At 38.8% G+C, this 19963-nt stretch overlaps 1 protein-coding gene across 7 annotated transcripts in view; it reads left to right on the top strand.

Moving 5' to 3' along the window:
- Positions 1-19963, top strand: part of LOC135920826 (very long chain fatty acid elongase 7-like) — a 397384-nt gene that overhangs the window by 341756 nt on the left and 35665 nt on the right. The gene's annotated exons all lie outside the window — the stretch shown is intronic.

Raw genomic sequence — 19963 nt, 5'->3', positions numbered from 1 at the left:
TATTCTAGGCTCAGCTACTGCGTGTTAATCCGGGGCACACCGACAGCGCACAAATATACCACATTACTCACTTTACAAAAAAAAGGTACTAGGAATATCTGAGGGATATTATGGCCACCTGCATTAAGTCGAATATTACAACTTCGGCTCAAGAAAGCACTATATTATACGCTATTCTATTCTAGACTCAGTTACTGTGTGTTAATCTGGGGCACAATGACAGCGCACAAATATACCACATTACTCACTTTACAAAAAAAAGGTACTAGGAATATCTGAGGGATATTGTGGCCACCTGCATTAAGTCGAATATTACAACTTCGGCTCAAGAAAGCACTATATTATACGCTATTCTATTCTAGGCTCAGCTACTGCGTGTTAATCTGGGGCACAACGACAGCGCACAAATATACCACATTACTCACTTTACAAAAAAAAGGTACTAGGAATATCTGAGGGATATTATGGCCACCTGCATTAAGTCGAATATTACAACTTCGGCTCAAGAAAGCACTATATTATACGCTATTCTATTCTAGACTCAGTTACTGTGTGTTAATCTGGGGCACAACGACAGCGCACAAATATACCGCATTACTCACTTTACAAAAAAAAGGTACTAGGAATATCGGAGGGATATTATGGCCACCTGCATTAAGTCGAATATTACAACTTCGGCTCAAGAAAGCACTATATTATACGCTATTCTATTCTAGACTCAGTTACTGTGTGTTAATCTGGGGCACAACGACAGCGCACAAATATACCATATTACTCATTTACAAAAAAAAAGGTACTAGGAATATCTGAGGGATATTATGGCCACCTGCATTAAGTCGAATATTACAACTTCGGCTCAAGAAAGCACTATATTATACGCTATTCTATTCTAGACTCAGTTACTGTGTGTTAATCTGGGGCACAACGACAGCGCACAAATATACCATATTACTCACTTTACAAAAAAATGTACTAGGAATATCGGAGGGATATTATGGCCACCTGCATTAAGTCGAATATTACAACTTCGGCTCAAGAAAGCACTATATTATACGCTTTTCTATTCTAGGCTCAGCTACTGCGTGTTAATCTGGGGCACACCGACAGCGCAGAAATATACCACATTACTCACTTTACAAAAAGGTACTAGGAATATCTGAGGGATATTATGGCCACCTGCATTAAGTCGAATATTACAACTTCGGCTCAAGAAAGCACTATATTATACGCCATTCTATTCTAGACTCAGTTACTGTGTGTTAATCTGGGGCACAACGACAGCGCACAAATATACCACATTACTCACTTTACAAAAAAAGGTACTAGGAATATCTGAGGGATATTATGGCCACCTGCATTAAGTCGAATATTACAACTTCGGCTCAAGAAAGCACTATATTATACGCTATTCTATTCTAGGCTCAGCTACTGCGTGTTAATCTGGGGCACAACGACAGCGCACAAATATACCACATTACTCACTTTACAAAAAAAGGTACTAGGAATATCTGAGGGATATTATGGCCACCTGCATTAAGTCGAATATTACAACTTCGGCTCAAGAAAGCACTATATTATACGCTATTCTATTCTAGACTCAGTTACTGTGTGTTAATCTGGGGCACAACGACAGCGCACAAATATACCGCATTACTCACTTTACAAAAAAAAGGTACTAGGAATATCGGAGGGATATTATGGCCACCTGCATTAAGTCGAATATTACAACTTCGGCTCAAGAAAGCACTATATTATACGCTATTCTATTCTAGACTCAGTTACTGTGTGTTAATCTGGGGCACACCGACAGCGCAGAAATATACCACATTACTCACTTTACAAAAAAAGGTACTAGGAATATCTGAGGGATATTATGGCCACCTGCATTAAGTCGAATATTACAACTTCGGCTCAATAAAGCACTATATTATACGCTATTCTATTCTAGACTCAGTTCCTGTGTGTTAATCTGGGGCACAACGACAGCGCACAAATATACCACATTACTCACTTTACAAAATGGTACCAGGAATATCGGAGGGATATTATGGCCACCTGCATTAAGTCGAATATTACAACTTCGGCTCAAGAAAGCACTATATTATACGCTTTTCTATTCTAGGCTCAGCTACTGCGTGTTAATCTGGGGCACACCGACAGCGCACAAATATACCACATTATTCACTTTACAAAAAAAAGGTACTAGGAATATCTGAGGGATATTATGGCCACCTGCATTAAGTCGAATATTACAACTTCGGCTCAAGAAAGCACTATATTATACGCTATTCTATTCTAGACTCAGTTACTGTGTGTTAATGTGGGGCACAACGACAGCGCACAAATATACCACATTACTCACTTTACAAAAAAGAGGTACTAGGAATATCTGAGGGATATTATGGCCACCTGCATTAAGTCGAATATTACAACTTCGGCTCAAGAAAGCACTATATTATACGCTATTCTATTCTAGACTCAGTTACTGTGTGTTAATCTGGGGCACACCGACAGCGCAGAAATATACCACATTACTCACTTTACAAAAAAAGGTACTAGGAATATCTGAGGGATATTATGGCCACCTGCATTAAGTCGAATATTACAACTTCGGCTCAAGAAAGCACTATATTATACGCTATTCTATTCTAGACTCAGTTACTGTGTGGTAATCTGGGGCACAACGACAGCGCACAAATATACCACATTACTCACTTTACAAAAAAAAGGTACTAGGAATATCTGAGGGATATTATGGCCACCTGCATTAAGTCGAATATTACAACTTCGGCTCAAGAAAGCACTATATTATACGCTATTCTATTATAGACTCAGTTACTGTGTGTTAATCTGGGGCACAACGACAGCGCACAAATATACCATATTACTCACTTTACAAAAAAAAGGTAATAGGAATATCGGAGGGATATTATGGCCACCTGCATTAAGTCGAATATTACAACTTCGGCTCAAGAAAGCACTATATTATACGCTTTTCTATTCTAGGCTCAGCTACTGCGTGTTAATCTGGGGTACACCAACAGCGCAGAAATATACCACATTACTCACTTTACAAAAAAAAGGTACTAGGAATATCTGAGGGATATTATGGCCACCTGCATTAAGTCGAATATTACAACTTCGGCTCAAGAAAGCACTATATTATACGCTATTCTATTCTAGACTCAGTTACTGTGTGTTAATCTGGGGCACACCGACAGCGCACAAATATACCACATTACTCACTTTACAAAAAAAAGGTACTAGGAATATCGGAGGGATATTATGGCCACCTGCATTAGGTCGAATATTACAACTTCGGCTCAAGAAAGCACTATATTATACGCTATTCTATTCTAGACTCAGTTACTGTGTGTTAATCTGGGGCACAACGAGAGCGCACAAATATACCATATTACTCACTTTACAAAAAAAAGGTACTAGGAATATCTGAGGGATATTATGGCCACCTGCATTAAGTCGAATATTACAACTTCGGCTCAAGAAAGCACTATATTATACGCTATTCTATTCTAGACTCAGTTACTGTGTGTTAATCTGGGGCACAACGACAGCGCACAAATATACCATATTACTCACTTTACAAAAAAAAGGTACTAGGAATATCGGAGGGATATTATGGCCACCTGCATTAAGTCGAATATTACAACTTCGGCTCAAGAAAGCACTATATTATACGCTTTTCTATTCTAGGCTCAGCTACTGCGTTTTAATCTGGGGCACACCGACAGCGCAGAAATATACCACATTACTCACTTTACAAAATGGTACCAGGAATATCGGAGGGATATTATGGCCACCTGCATTAAGTCGAATATTACAACTTCGGCTCAAGAAAGCACTATATTATACGCTTTTCTATTCTAGGCTCAGCTACTGCGTGTTAATCCGGGGCACACCGACAGCGCACAAATATACCACATTACTCACTTTACAAAAAAAAGGTACTAGGAATATCTGAGGGATATTATGGCCACCTGCATTAAGTCGAATATTACAACTTCGGCTCAAGAAAGCACTATATTATACGCTATTCTATTCTAGACTCAGTTACTGTGTGTTAATCTGGGGCACAATGACAGCGCACAAATATACCACATTACTCACTTTACAAAAAAAAGGTACTAGGAATATCTGAGGGATATTGTGGCCACCTGCATTAAGTCGAATATTACAACTTCGGCTCAAGAAAGCACTATATTATACGCTATTCTATTCTAGACTCAGTTACTGTGTGTTAATCTGGGGCACAACGACAGCGCACAAATATAACACATTACTCACTTTACAAAAAAAAGGTACTAGGAATATCTGAGGGATATTATGGCCACCTGCATTAAGTCGAATATTACAACTTCGGCTCAAGAAAGCACTATATTATACGCTATTCTATTCTAGACTCAGTTACTGTGTGTTAATCTGGGGCACACCGACAGCGCACAAATATACCACATTATTCACTTTACAAAAAAAAGGTACTAGGAATATCGGAGGGATATTATGGCCACCTGCATTAAGTCGAATATTACAACTTCGGCTCAAGAAAGCACTATATTATACGCTATTCTATTCTAGACTCAGTTACTGTGTGTTAATCTGGGGCACAACGACAGCGCACAAATATACCACATTACTCACTTTACAAAAAAAAGGTACTAGGATTATCGGAGGGATATTATGGCCACCTGCATTAAGTCGAATATTACAACTTCGGCTCAAGAAAGCACTATATTATACGCTATTCTATTCTAGACTCAGTTACTGTGTGTTAATCTGGGGCACACCGACAGCGCAGAAATATACCACATTACTCACTTTACAAAAAAAGGTACTAGGAATATCTGAGGGATAATATGGCCACCTGCATTAAGTCGAATATTACAACTTCGGCTCAAGAAAGCACTATATTATACGCTATTCTATTCTAGACTCAGTTACTGTGTGTTAATCTGGGGCACAACGACAGCGCACAAATATACCACATTACTCACTTTACAAAAAAAAGGTACTAGGAATATCTGAGGGATCTTATGGCCACCTGCATTAAGTCGAATATTACAACTTCGGCTCAAGAAAGCACTATATTATACGCTATTCTATTCTAGACTCAGTTACTGTGTGTTAATCTGGGGCACAACGACAGCGCACAAATATACCATATTACTCACTTTACAAAAAAAAGGTACTAGGAATATCGGAGGGATATTATGGCCACCTGCATTAAGTCGAATATTACAACTTCGGCTCAAGAAAGCACTATATTATACGCTTTTCTATTCTAGGCTCAGCTACTGCGTGTTAATCTGGGGCACACCGACAGCGCACAAATATACCCCATTACTCACTTTACAAAAAAAAGGTACTAGGAATATCTGAGGGATATTATGGCCACCTGCATTAAGTCGAATAATACAACTTCGGCTCAAGAAAGCACTACATTATACGCTATTCTATTCTAGACTCAGTTACTGCGTGTTAATCTGGGGCACACCGACAGCGCACAAATATACCACATTACTCACTTTACAAAAAAAGGTACTAGGAATATCTGAGGGATATTATGACCACCTGCATTAAGTCGAATATTACAACTTCGGCTCAAGAAAGCACTATATTATACGCTATTCTATTCTAGACTCAGTTACTGTGTGTTAATCTGGGGCACAACGACAGCGCACAAATATACCATATTACTCATTTACAAAAAAAAAGGTACTAGGAATATCTGAGGGATATTATGGCCACCTGCATTAAGTCGAATATTACAACTTCGGCTCAAGAAAGCACTATATTATACGCTATTCTATTCTAGGCTCAGCTACTGCGTGTTAATCTGGGGCACACCGACAGCGCAGAAATATACCACATTACTCACTTTACAAAAAGGCACTAGGAATATCTGAGGGATATTATGGCCACCTGCATTAGGTCGAATATTACAACTTCGGCTCAAGAAAGCACTATATTATACGCCATTCTATTCTAGACTCAGTTACTGTGTGTTAATCTGGGGCACAACGACAGCGCACAAATATACCACATTACTCACTTTACAAAAAAAAGGTACTAGGAATATCTGAGGGATATTATGGCCACCTGCATTAAGTCGAATATTACAACTTCGGCTCAAGAAAGCACTATATTATACGCTATTCTATTCTAGGCTCAGCTACTGCGTGTTAATCTGGGGCACAACGACAGCGCACAAATATACCACAATACTCACTTTACAAAAAAAAGGTACTAGGAATATCTGAGGGATATTTCGGCCACCTGCATTAAGTCGAATATTACAACTTCGGCTCAAGAAAGCACTATATTATACGCTATTCTATTCTAGACTCAGTTACTGTGTGTTAATCTGGGGCACAACGACAGCGCACAAATATACCACATTACTCACTTTACAAAAAAAAGGTACTAGGAATATCGGAGGGATATTATGGCCACCTGCATTAAGTCGAATATTACAACTTCGGCTCAAGAAAGCACTATATTATACGCTATTCTATTCTAGACTCAGTTACTGTGTGTTAATCTGGGGCACACCGACAGCGCAGAAATATACCACATTACTCACTTTACAAAAAAAGGTACTAGGAATATCTGAGGGATATTATGGCCACCTGCATTAAGTCGAATATTACAACTTCGGCTCAAGAAAGCACTATATTATACGCTATTCTATTCTAGACTCAGTTACTGTGTGTTAATCTGGGGCACAACGACAGCGCACAAATATACCACATTACTCACTTTACAAAAAAAAGGTACTAGGAATATCTGAGGGATCTTATGGCCACCTGCATTAAGTCGAATATTACAACTTCGGCTCAAGAAAGCACTATATTATACGCTATTCTATTCTAGACTCAGTTACTGTGTGTTAATCTGGGGCACAACAACAGCGCACAAATATACCATATTACTCACTTTACAAAAAAAAGGTACTAGGAATATCGGAGGGATATTATGGCCACCTGCATTAAGTCGAATATTACAACTTCGGCTCAAGAAAGCACTATATTATACGCTTTTCTATTCTAGGCTCAGCTACTGCGTGTTAATCTGGGGCACACCGACAGCGCACAAATATACCACATTACTCACTTTACAAAAAAAAGGTACTAGGAATATCTGAGGGATATTATGGCCACCTGCATTAAGTCGAATATTACAACTTCGGCTCAAGAAAGCACTACATTATACGCTATTCTATTCTAGACTCAGTTACTGCGTGTTAATCTGGGGCACACCGACAGCGCACAAATATACCACATTACTCACTTTACAAGAAAAGGTACTAGGAATATCTGAGGGATATTATGGCCACCTGCATTAAGTCGAATATTACAACTTCGGCTCAAGAAAGCACTATATTATACGCTATTCTATTCTAGACTCAGTTACTGTGTGTTAATCTGGGGCACAACGACAGCGCACAAATATACCATATTACTCATTTACAAAAAAAGGTACTAGGAATATCTGAGGGATATTATGGCCACCTGCTATAAGTCGAATATTACAACTTCGGCTCAAGAAAGCACTATATTATACGCTATTCTATTCTAGACTCAGTTACTGTGTGTTAATCTGGGGCACAACGACAGCGCACAAATATACCATATTACTCACTTTACAAAAAAATGTACTAGGAATATCGGAGGGATATTATGGCCACCTGCATTAAGTCGAATATTACAACTTCGGCTCAAGAAAGCACTATATTATACGCTTTTCTATTCTAGGCTCAGCTACTGCGTGTTAATCTGGGGCACACCGACAGCGCAGAAATATACCACATTACTCACTTTACAAAAAAAGGTACTAGGAATATCTGAGGGATATTATGGCCACCTGCATTAAGTCGAATATTACAACTTCGGCTCAATAAAGCACTATATTATACGCTATTCTATTCTAGACTCAGTTACTGTGTGTTAATCTGGGGCACAACGACAGCGCACAAATATACCACATTACTCACTTTACAAAAAAAAGGTACTAGGAATATCTGAGGGATATTATGGCCACCTGCATTAAGTCGAATATTACAACTTCGGCTCAAGAAAGCACTATATTATACGCTATTCTATTCTAGACTCAGTTACTGTGTGTTAATCTGGGGCACAACGACAGTGCACAAATATACCACATTACTCACTTTACAAAAAAAAGGTACTAGGAATATCTGAGGGATATTATGGCCACCTGCATTAAGTCGAATATTACAACTTCGGCTCAAGAAAGCACTATATTATACGCTATTCTATTCTAGACTCAGTTACTGTGTGTTAATCTGGGGCACACCGACAGCGCACAAATATACCACATTACTCACTTTACAAAATGGTACCAGGAATATCGGAGGGATATTATGGCCACCTGCATTAAGTCGAATATTACAACTTCGGCTCAAGAAAGCACTATATTATACGCTTTTCTATTCTAGGCTCAGCTACTGCGTGTTAATCTGGGGCACACCGACAGCGCACAAATATACCACATTATTCACTTTACAAAAAAAAAGGTACTAGGAATATCTGAGGGATATTATGGCCACCTGCATTAAGTCGAATATTACAACTTCGGCTCAAGAAAGCACTATATTATACGCTATTCTATTCTAGACTCAGTTACTGTGTGTTAATGTGGGGCACAACGACAGCGCACAAATATACCACATTACTCACTTTACAAAAAAGAGGTACTAGGAATATCTGAGGGATATTATGGCCACCTGCATTAAGTCGAATATTACAACTTCGGCTCAAGAAAGCACTATATTATACGCTATTCTATTCTAGACTCAGTTACTGTGTGTTAATCTGGGGCACACCGACAGCGCAGAAATATACCACATTACTCACTTTACAAAAAAAGGTACTAGGAATATCTGAGGGATATTATGGCCACCTGCATTAAGTCGAATATTACAACTTCGGCTCAAGAAAGCACTATATTATACGCTATTCTATTCTAGACTCAGTTACTGTGTGTTAATCTGGGGCACAACGACAGCGCACAAATATACCACATTACTCACTTTACAAAAAAAAGGTACTAGGAATATCTGAGGGATATTATGGCCACCTGCATTAAGTCGAATATTACAACTTCGGCTCAAGAAAGCACTATATTATACGCTATTCTATTATAGACTCAGTTACTGTGTGTTAATCTGGGGCACAACGACAGCGCACAAATATACCATATTACTCACTTTACAAAAAAAAGGTACTAGGAATATCGGAGGGATATTATGGCCACCTGCATTAAGTCGAATATTACAACTTCGGCTCAAGAAAGCACTATATTATACGCTTTTCTATTCTAGGCTCAGCTACTGCGTGTTAATCTGGGGCACACCAACAGCGCAGAAATATACCACATTACTCACTTTACAAAAAAAAGGTACTAGGAATATCTGAGGGATATTATGGCCACCTGCATTAAGTCGAATATTACAACTTCGGCTCAAGAAAGCACTATATTATACGCTATTCTATTCTAGACTCAGTTACTGTGTGTTAATCTGGGGCACACCGACAGCGCACAAATATACCACATTACTCACTTTACAAAAAAAAGGTACTAGGAATATCTGAGGGATATTATGGCCACCTGCATTAAGTCGAATATTACAACTTCGGCTCAAGAAAGCACTATATTATACGCTATTCTATTCTAGACTCAGTTACTGTGTGTTAATCTGGGGCACAACGACAGCGCACAAATATACCATATTACTCACTTTACAAAAAAAAGGTACTAGGAATATCTGAGGGATATTATGGCCACCTGCATTAAGTCGAATATTACAACTTCGGCTCAAGAAAGCACTATATTATACGCTATTCTATTCTAGACTCAGTTACTGTGTGTTAATCTGGGGCACAACGACAGCGCACAAATATACCATATTACTCACTTTACAAAAAAAAGGTACTAGGAATATCGGAGGGATATTATGGCCACCTGCATTAAGTCGAATATTACAACTTCGGCTCAAGAAAGCACTATATTATACGCTTTTCTATTCTAGGCTCAGCTACTGCGTGTTAATCTGGGGCACACCGACAGCGCAGAAATATACCACATTACTCACTTTACAAAATGGTACCAGGAATATCGGAGGGATATTATGGCCACCTGCATTAAGTCGAATATTACAACTTCGGCTCAAGAAAGCACTATATTATACGCTTTTCTATTCTAGGCTCAGCTACTGCGTGTTAATCCGGGGCACACCGACAGCGCACAAATATACCACATTACTCACTTTACAAAAAAAAAGGTACTAGGAATATCTGAGGGATATTATGGCCACCTGCATTAAGTCGAATATTACAACTTCGGCTCAAGAAAGCACTATATTATACGCTATTCTATTCTAGACTCAGTTACTGTGTGTTAATCTGGGGCACAATGACAGCGCACAAATATACCACATTACTCACTTTACAAAAAAAAGGTACTAGGAATATCTGAGGGATATTGTGGCCACCTGCATTAAGTCGAATATTACAACTTCGGCTCAAGAAAGCACTATATTATACGCTATTCTATTCTAGACTCAGTTACTGTGTGTTAATCTGGGGCACAACGACAGCGCACAAATATAACACATTACTCACTTTACAAAAAAAAGGTACTAGGAATATCTGAGGGATATTATGGCCACCTGCATTAAGTCGAATATTACAACTTCGGCTCAAGAAAGCACTATATTATACGCTATTCTATTCTAGCCTCAGTTACTGTGTGTTAATCTGGGGCACACCGACAGCGCACAAATATACCACATTATTCACTTTACAAAAAAAAGGTACTAGGAATATCGGAGGGATATTATGGCCACCTGCATTAAGTCGAATATTACAACTTCGGCTCAAGAAAGCACTATATTATACGCTATTCTATTCTAGACTCAGTTACTGTGTGTTAATCTGGGGCACAACGACAGCACACAAATATACCACATTACTCACTTTACAAAAAAAAGGTACTAGGATTATCGGAGGGATATTATGGCCACCTGCATTAGGTCGAATATTACAACTTCGGCTCAAGAAAGCACTATATTATACGCTATTCTATTCTAGACTCAGTTACTGTGTGTTAATCTGGGGCACACCGACAGCGCAGAAATATACCACATTACTCACTTTACAAAAAAAGGTACAAGGAATATCTGAGGGATATTATGGCCACCTGCATTAAGTCGAATATTACAACTTCGGCTCCAGAAAGCACTATATTATACGCTATTCTATTCTAGACTCAGTTACTGTGTGTTAATCTGGGGCACAACGACAGCGCACAAATATACCACATTACTCACTTTACAAAAAAAAGGTACTAGGAATATCTGAGGGATCTTATGGCCACCTGCATTAAGTCGAATATTACAACTTCGGCTCAAGAAAGCACTATATTATACGCTATTCTATTCTAGACTCAGTTACTGTGTGTTAATCTGGGGCACAACGACAGCGCACAAATATACCATATTACTCACTTTACAAAAAAAAGGTACTAGGAATATCGGAGGGATATTATGGCCACCTGCATTAAGTCGAATATTACAACTTCGGCTCAAGAAAGCACTATATTATACGCTTTTCTATTCTAGGCTCAGCTACTGCGTGTTAATCTGGGGCACACCGACAGCGCAGAAATATACCACATTACTCACTTTACAAAAAGGTACTAGGAATATCTGAGGGATATTATGGCCACCTGCATTAAGTCGAATATTACAACTTCGGCTCAAGAAAGCACTATATTATACGCCATTCTATTCTAGACTCAGTTACTGTGTGTTAATCTGGGGCACAACGACAGCGCACAAATATACCACATTACTCACTTTACAAAAAAAAGGTACTAGGAATATCTGAGGGATCTTATGGCCACCTGCATTAAGTCGAATATTACAACTTCGGCTCAAGAAAGCACTATATTATACGCTGTTCTATTCTAGACTCAGTTACTGTGTGTTAATCTGGGGCACAACAACAGCGCACAAATATACCATATTACTCACTTTACAAAAAAAAGGTACTAGGAATATCGGAGGGATATTATGGCCACCTGCATTAAGTCGAATATTACAACTTCGGCTCAAGAAAGCACTATATTATACGCTTTTCTATTCTAGGCTCAGCTACTGCGTGTTAATCTGGGGCACACCGACAGCGCACAAATATACCACATTACTCACTTTACAAAAAAAAGGTACTAGGAATATCTGAGGGATATTATGGCCACCTGCATTAAGTCGAATATTACAACTTCGGCTCAAGAAAGCACTACATTATACGCTATTCTATTCTAGACTCAGTTACTGCGTGTTAATCTGGGGCACACCGACAGCGCACAAATATACCACATTACTCACTTTACAAAAAAAGGTACTAGGAATATCTGAGGGATATTATGGCCACCTGCATTAAGTCGAATATTACAACTTCGGCTCAAGAAAGCAGTATATTATACGCTATTCTATTCTAGACTCAGTTACTGTGTGTTAATCTGGGGCACAACGACAGCGCACAAATATACCATATTACTCATTTACAAAAAAAAAGGTACTAGGAATATCTGAGGGATATTATGGCCACCTGCATTAAGTCGAATATTACAACTTCGGCTCAAGAAAGCACTATATTATACGCCATTCTATTCTAGACTCAGTTACTGTGTGTTAATCTGGGGCACAACGACAGCGCACAAATATACCACATTACTCACTTTACAAAAAAAAGGTACTAGGAATATCTGAGGGATATTATGGCCACCTGCATTAAGTCGAATATTACAACTTCGGCTCAAGAAAGCACTATATTATACGCTATTCTATTCTAGGCTCAGCTACTGCGTGTTAATCTGGGGCACAACGACAGCGCACAAATATACCACAATACTCACTTTACAAAAAAAAGGTACTAGGAATATCTGAGGGATATTTTGGCCACCTGCATTAAGTCGAATATTACAACTTCGGCTCAAGAAAGCACTATATTATACGCTATTCTATTCTAGACTCAGTTACTGTGTGTTAATCTGGGGCACAACGACAGCGCACAAATATACCACATTACTCACTTTACAAAAAAAAGGTACTAGGAATATCGGAGGGATATTATGGCCACCTGCATTAAGTCGAATATTACAACTTCGGCTCAAGAAAGCACTATATTATACGCTATTCTATTCTAGACTCAGTTACTGTGTGTTAATCTGGGGCACACCGACAGCGCAGAAATATACCACATTACTCACTTTACAAAAAAAGGTACTAGGAATATCTGAGGGATATTATGGCCACCTGCATTAAGTCGAATATTACAACTTCGGCTCAAGAAAGCACTATATTATACGCTATTCTATTCTAGACTCAGTTACTGTGTGTTAATCTGGGGCACAACGACAGCGCACAAATATACCACATTACTCACTTTACAAAAAAAAGGTACTAGGAATATCTGAGGGATCTTATGGCCACCTGCATTAAGTCGAATATTACAACTTCGGCTCAAGAAAGCACTATATTATACGCTATTCTATTCTAGACTCAGTTACTGTGTGTTAATCTGGGGCACAACAACAGCGCACAAATATACCATATTACTCACTTTACAAAAAAAAGGTACTAGGAATATCGGAGGGATATTATGGCCACCTGCATTAAGTCGAATATTACAACTTCGGCTCAAGAAAGCACTATATTATACGCTTTTCTATTCTAGGCTCAGCTACTGCGTGTTAATCTGGGGCACACCGACAGCGCACAAATATACCACATTACTCACTTTACAAAAAAAAGGTACTAGGAATATCTGAGGGATATTATGGCCACCTGCATTAAGTCGAATATTACAACTTCGGCTCAAGAAAGCACTACATTATACGCTATTCTATTCTAGACTCAGTTACTGCGTGTTAATCTGGGGCACACCGACAGCGCACAAATATACCACATTACTCACTTTACAAAAAAAGGTACTAGGAATATCTGAGGGATATTATGGCCACCTGCATTAAGTCGAATTTTACAACTTCGGCTCAAGAAAGCAGTATATTATACGCTATTCTATTCTAGACTCAGTTACTGTGTGTTAATCTGGGGCACAACGACAGCGCACAAATATACCATATTACTCATTTACAAAAAAAAAGGTACTAGGAATATCTGAGGGATATTATGGCCACCTGCATTAAGTCGAATATTACAACTTCGGCTCAAGAAAGCACCATATTATACGCCATTCTATTCTAGACTCAGTTACTGTGTGTTAATCTGGGGCACAACGACAGCGCACAAATATACCACATTACTCACTTTACAAAAAAAAGGTACTAGGAATATCTGAGGGATATTATGGCCACCTGCATTAAGTCGAATATTACAACTTCGGCTCAAGAAAGCACTATATTATACGCTATTCTATTCTAGGCTCAGCTACTGCGTGTTAATCTGGGGCACAACGACAGCGCACAAATATACCACATTACTCACTTTACAAAAAAAAGGTACTAGGAATATCTGAGGGATATTATGGCCACCTGCATTAAGTCGAATATTACAACTTCGGCTCAAGAAAGCACTATATTATACGCTATTCTATTCTAGACTCAGTTACTGTGTGTTAATCTGGGGCACAACGACAGCGCACAAATATACCGCATTACTCACTTTACAAAAAAAAGGTACTAGGAATATCGGAGGGATATTATGGCCACCTGCATTAAGTCGAATATTACAACTTCGGCTCAAGAAAGCACTATATTATACGCTATTCTATTCTAGACTCAGTTACTGTGTGTTAATCTGGGGCACACCGACAGCGCAGAAATATACCACATTACTCACTTTACAAAAAAAGGTACTAGGAATATCTGAGGGATATTATGGCCACCTGCATTAAGTCGAATATTACAACTTCGGCTCAATAAAGCACTATATTATACGCTATTCTATTCTAGACTCAGTTACTGTGTGTTAATCTGGGGCACAACGACAGCGCACAAATATACCACATTACTCACTTTACAAAATGGTACCAGGAATATCGGAGGGATATTATGGCCACCTGCATTAAGTCGAATATTACAACTTCGGCTCAAGAAAGCACTATATTATACGCTTTTCTATTCTAGGCTCAGCTACTGCGTGTTAATCTGGGGCACACCGACAGCGCACAAATATACCACATTATTCACTTTACAAAAAAAAGGTACTAGGAATATCTGAGGGATATTATGGCCACCTGCATTAAGTCGAATATTACAACTTCGGCTCAAGAAAGCACTATATTATACGCTATTCTATTCTAGACTCAGTTACTGTGTGTTAATGTGGGGCACAACGACAGCGCACAAATATACCACATTGCTCACTTTACAAGAAAGAGGTACTAGGAATATCTGAGGGATATTATGGCCACCTGCATTAAGTCGAATATTACAACTTCGGCTCAAGAAAGCACTATATTATACGCTATTCTATTCTAGACTCAGTTACTGTGTGTTAATCTGGGGCACACCGACAGCGCAGAAATATACCACATTACTCACTTTACAAAAAAAGGTACTAGGAATATCTGAGGGATATTATGGCCACCTGCATTAAGTCGAATATTACAACTTCGGCTCAAGAAAGCACTATATTATACGCTATTCTATTCTAGACTCAGTTACTGTGTGTTAATCTGGGGCACAACGACAGCGCACAAATATACCACATTACTCACTTTACAAAAAAAAGGTACTAGGAATATCTGAGGGATATTATGGCCACCTGCATTAAGTCGAATATTACAACTTCGGCTCAAGAAAGCACTATATTATACGCTATTCTATTATAGACTCAGTTACTGTGTGTTAATCTGGGGCACAACGACAGCGCACAAATATACCATATTACTCACTTTACAAAAAAAAGGTAATAGGAATATCGGAGGGATATTATGGCCACCTGCATTAAGTCGAATATTACAACTTCGGCTCAAGAAAGCACTATATTATACGCTTTTCTATTCTAGGCTCAGCTACTGCGTGTTAATCTGGGGCACGCCAACAGCGCAGAAATATACCACATTACTCACTTTACAAAAAAAAGGTACTAGGAATATCTGAGGGATATTATGGCCACCTGCATTAAGTCGAATATTACAACTTCGGCTCAAGAAAGCACTACATTATACGCTATTCTATTCTAGACGCAGTTACTGTGTGTTAATCTGGGGCACACCGACAGCGCACAAATATACCACATTACTCACTTTACAAAAAAAAGGTACTAGGAATATCTGAGGGATATTATGGCCACCTGCATTAAGTCGAATATTACAACTTCGGCTCAAGAAAGCACTATATTATACGCTATTCTATTCTAGACTCAGTTACTGTGTGTTAATCTGGGGCACAACGACAGCGCACAAATATACCATATTACTCACTTTACAAAAAAAAGGTACTAGGAATATCTGAGGGATATTATGGCCACCTGCATTAAGTCGAATATTACAACTTCGGCTCAAGAAAGCACTATATTATACGCTATTCTATTCTAGACTCAGTTACTGTGTGTTAATCTGGGGCACAACGACAGCGCACAAATATACCATATTACTCACTTTACAAAAAAAAGGTACTAGGAATATCGGAGGGATATTATGGCCACCTGCATTAAGTCGAATATTACAACTTCGGCTCAAGAAAGCACTATATTATACGCTTTTCTATTCTAGGCTCAGCTACTGCGTGTTAATCTGGGGCACACCGACAGCGCAGAAATATACCACATTACTCACTTTACAAAATGGTACCAGGAATATCGGAGGGATATTATGGCCACCTGCATTAAGTCGAATATTACAACTTCGGCTCAAGAAAGCACTATATTATACGCTTTTCTATTCTAGGCTCAGCTACTGCGTGTTAATCCGGGGCACACCGACAGCGCACAAATATACCACATTACTCACTTTACAAAAAAAAGGTACTAGGAATATCTGAGGGATATTATGGCCACCTGCATTAAGTCGAATATTACAACTTCGGCTCAAGAAAGCACTATATTATACGCTATTCTATTCTAGACTCAGTTACTGTGTGTTAATCTGGGGCACAATGACAGCGCACAAATATACCACATTACTCACTTTACAAAAAAAAGGTACTAGGAATATCTGAGGGATATTGTGGCCACCTGCATTAGGTCGAATATTACAACTTCGGCTCAAGAAAGCACTATATTATACGCTATTCTATTCTAGACTCAGTTACTGTGTGTTAATCTGGGGCACAACGACAGCGCACAAATATAACACATTACTCACTTTACAAAAAAAAGGTACTAGGAATATCTGAGGGATATTATGGCCACCTGCATTAAGTCGAATATTACAACTTCGGCTCAAGAAAGCACTATATTATACGCTATTCTATTCTAGACTCAGTTACTGTGTGTTAATCTGGGGCACACCGACAGCGCACAAATATACCACATTATTCACTTTACAAAAAAAAGGTACTAGGAATATCGGAGGGATATTATGGCCACCTGCATTAAGTCGAATATTACAACTTCGGCTCAAGAAAGCACTATATTATACGCTATTCTATTCTAGACTCAGTTACTGTGTGTTAATCTGGGGCACAACGACAGCACACAAATATACCACATTACTCACTTTACAAAAAAAAGGTACTAGGATTATCGGAGGGATATTATGGCCACCTGCATTAGGTCGAATATTACAACTTCGGCTCAAGAAAGCACTATATTATACGCTATTCTATTCTAGACTCAGTTACTGTGTGTTAATCTGGGGCACACCGACAGCGCAGAAATATACCACATTACTCACTTTACAAAAAAAGGTACTAGGAATATCTGAGGGATATTATGGCCACCTGCATTAAGTCGAATATTACAACTTCGGCTCAAGAAAGCACTATATTATACGCTATTCTATTCTAGACTCAGTTACTGTGTGTTAATCTGGGGCACAACGACAGCGCACAAATATACCACATTACTCACTTTACAAAAAAAAGGTACTAGGAATATCTGAGGGATCTTATGGCCACCTGCATTAAGTCGAATATTACAACTTCGGCTCAAGAAAGCACTATATTATACGCTATTCTATTCTAGACTCAGTTACTGTGTGTTAATCTGGGGCACAACGACAGCGCACAAATATACCATATTACTCACTTTACAAAAAAAGGTACTAGGAATATCGGAGGGATATTATGGCCACCTGCATTAAGTCGAATATTACAACTTCGGCTCAAGAAAGCACTATATTATACGCTTTTCTATTCTAGGCTCAGCTACTGCGTGTTAATCTGGGGCACACCGACAGCGCACAAATATACCACATTACTCACTTTACAAAAAAAAGGTACTAGGAATATCTGAGGGATATTATGGCCACCTGCATTAAGTCGAATATTACAACTTCGGCTCAAGAAAGCACTACATTATACGCTATTCTATTCTAGACTCAGTTACTGTGTGTTAATCTGGGGCACACCGACAGCGCACAAATATACCAAATTACTCACTTTACAAAAAAAAGGTACTAGGAATATCTGAGGGATATTATGGCCACCTGCATTAAGTCGAATATTACAACTTCGGCTCAAGAAAGCACTATATTATACGCTATTCTATTCTAGACTCAGTTACTGTGTGTTAATCTGGGGCACAACGACAGCGCACAAATATACCATATTACTCACTTTACAAAAAAAAGGTACTAGGAATATCTGAGGGATATTATGGCCACCTGCATTAAGTCGAATATTACAACTTCGGCTCAAGAAAGCACAATATTATACGCTATTCTATTCTAGACTCAGTTACTGTGTGTTAATCTGGGGCACAACGACAGCGCACAAATATACCATATTACTCACTTTACAAAAAAAAGGTACTAGGAATATCGGAGGGATATTATGGCCACCTGCATTAAGTCGAATATTACAACTTCGGCTCAAGAAAGCACTATATTATACGCTTTTCTATTCTAGGCTCAGCTACTGCGTGTTAATCTGGGGCACACCGACAGCGCAGAAATATACCACATTACTCACTTTACAAAATGGTACCAGGAATATCGGAGGGATATTATGGCCACCTGCATTAAGTCGAATATTACAACTTCGGCTCAAGAAAGCACTATATTATACGCTTTTCTATTCTAGGCTCAGCTACTGCGTGTTAATCTGGGGCACACCGACAGCGCACAAATATACCACATTACTCACTTTACAAAAAAAAGGTACTAGGAATATCGGAGGGATATTATGGCCACCTGCATTAAGTCGAATATTACAACTTCGGCTCAAGAAAGCACTATATTATACGCTATTCTATTCTAGACTCAGTTACTGTGTGTTAATCTGGGGCACAACGACAGCGCACAAATATACCACATTACTCACTTTACAAAAAAAAGGTACTAGGATTATCGGAGGGATATTATGGCCACCTGCATTAAGTCGAATATTACAACTTCGGCTCAAGAAAGCACTATATTATACGCTATTCTATTCTAGACTCAGTTACTGTGTGTTAATCTGGGGCACACCGACAGCGCAGAAATATACCACATTACTCACTTTACAAAAAAAGGTACTAGGAATATCTGAGGGATATTATGGCCACCTGCATTAAGTCGAATATTACAACTTCGGCTCAAGAAAGCACTATATTATACGCTATTCTATTCTAGACTCAGTTACTGTGTGTTAATCTGGGGCACAACGACAGCGCACAAATATACCACATTACTCACTTTACAAAAAAAAGGTACTAGGAATATCTGAGGGATCTTATGGCCACCTGCATTAAGTCGAATATTACAACTTCGGCTCAAGAAAGCACTATATTATACGCTATTCTATTCTAGACTCA

Source organism: Dermacentor albipictus, chromosome 3 (genome assembly GCF_038994185.2).
Source record: "Dermacentor albipictus isolate Rhodes 1998 colony chromosome 3, USDA_Dalb.pri_finalv2, whole genome shotgun sequence".
NCBI classification, from domain to species: Eukaryota; Metazoa; Arthropoda; class Arachnida; order Ixodida; family Ixodidae; genus Dermacentor; species Dermacentor albipictus.
Note: the sequence above shows the minus strand (reverse complement) of the source record. Positions and strands in the feature narration are given on the sequence as shown.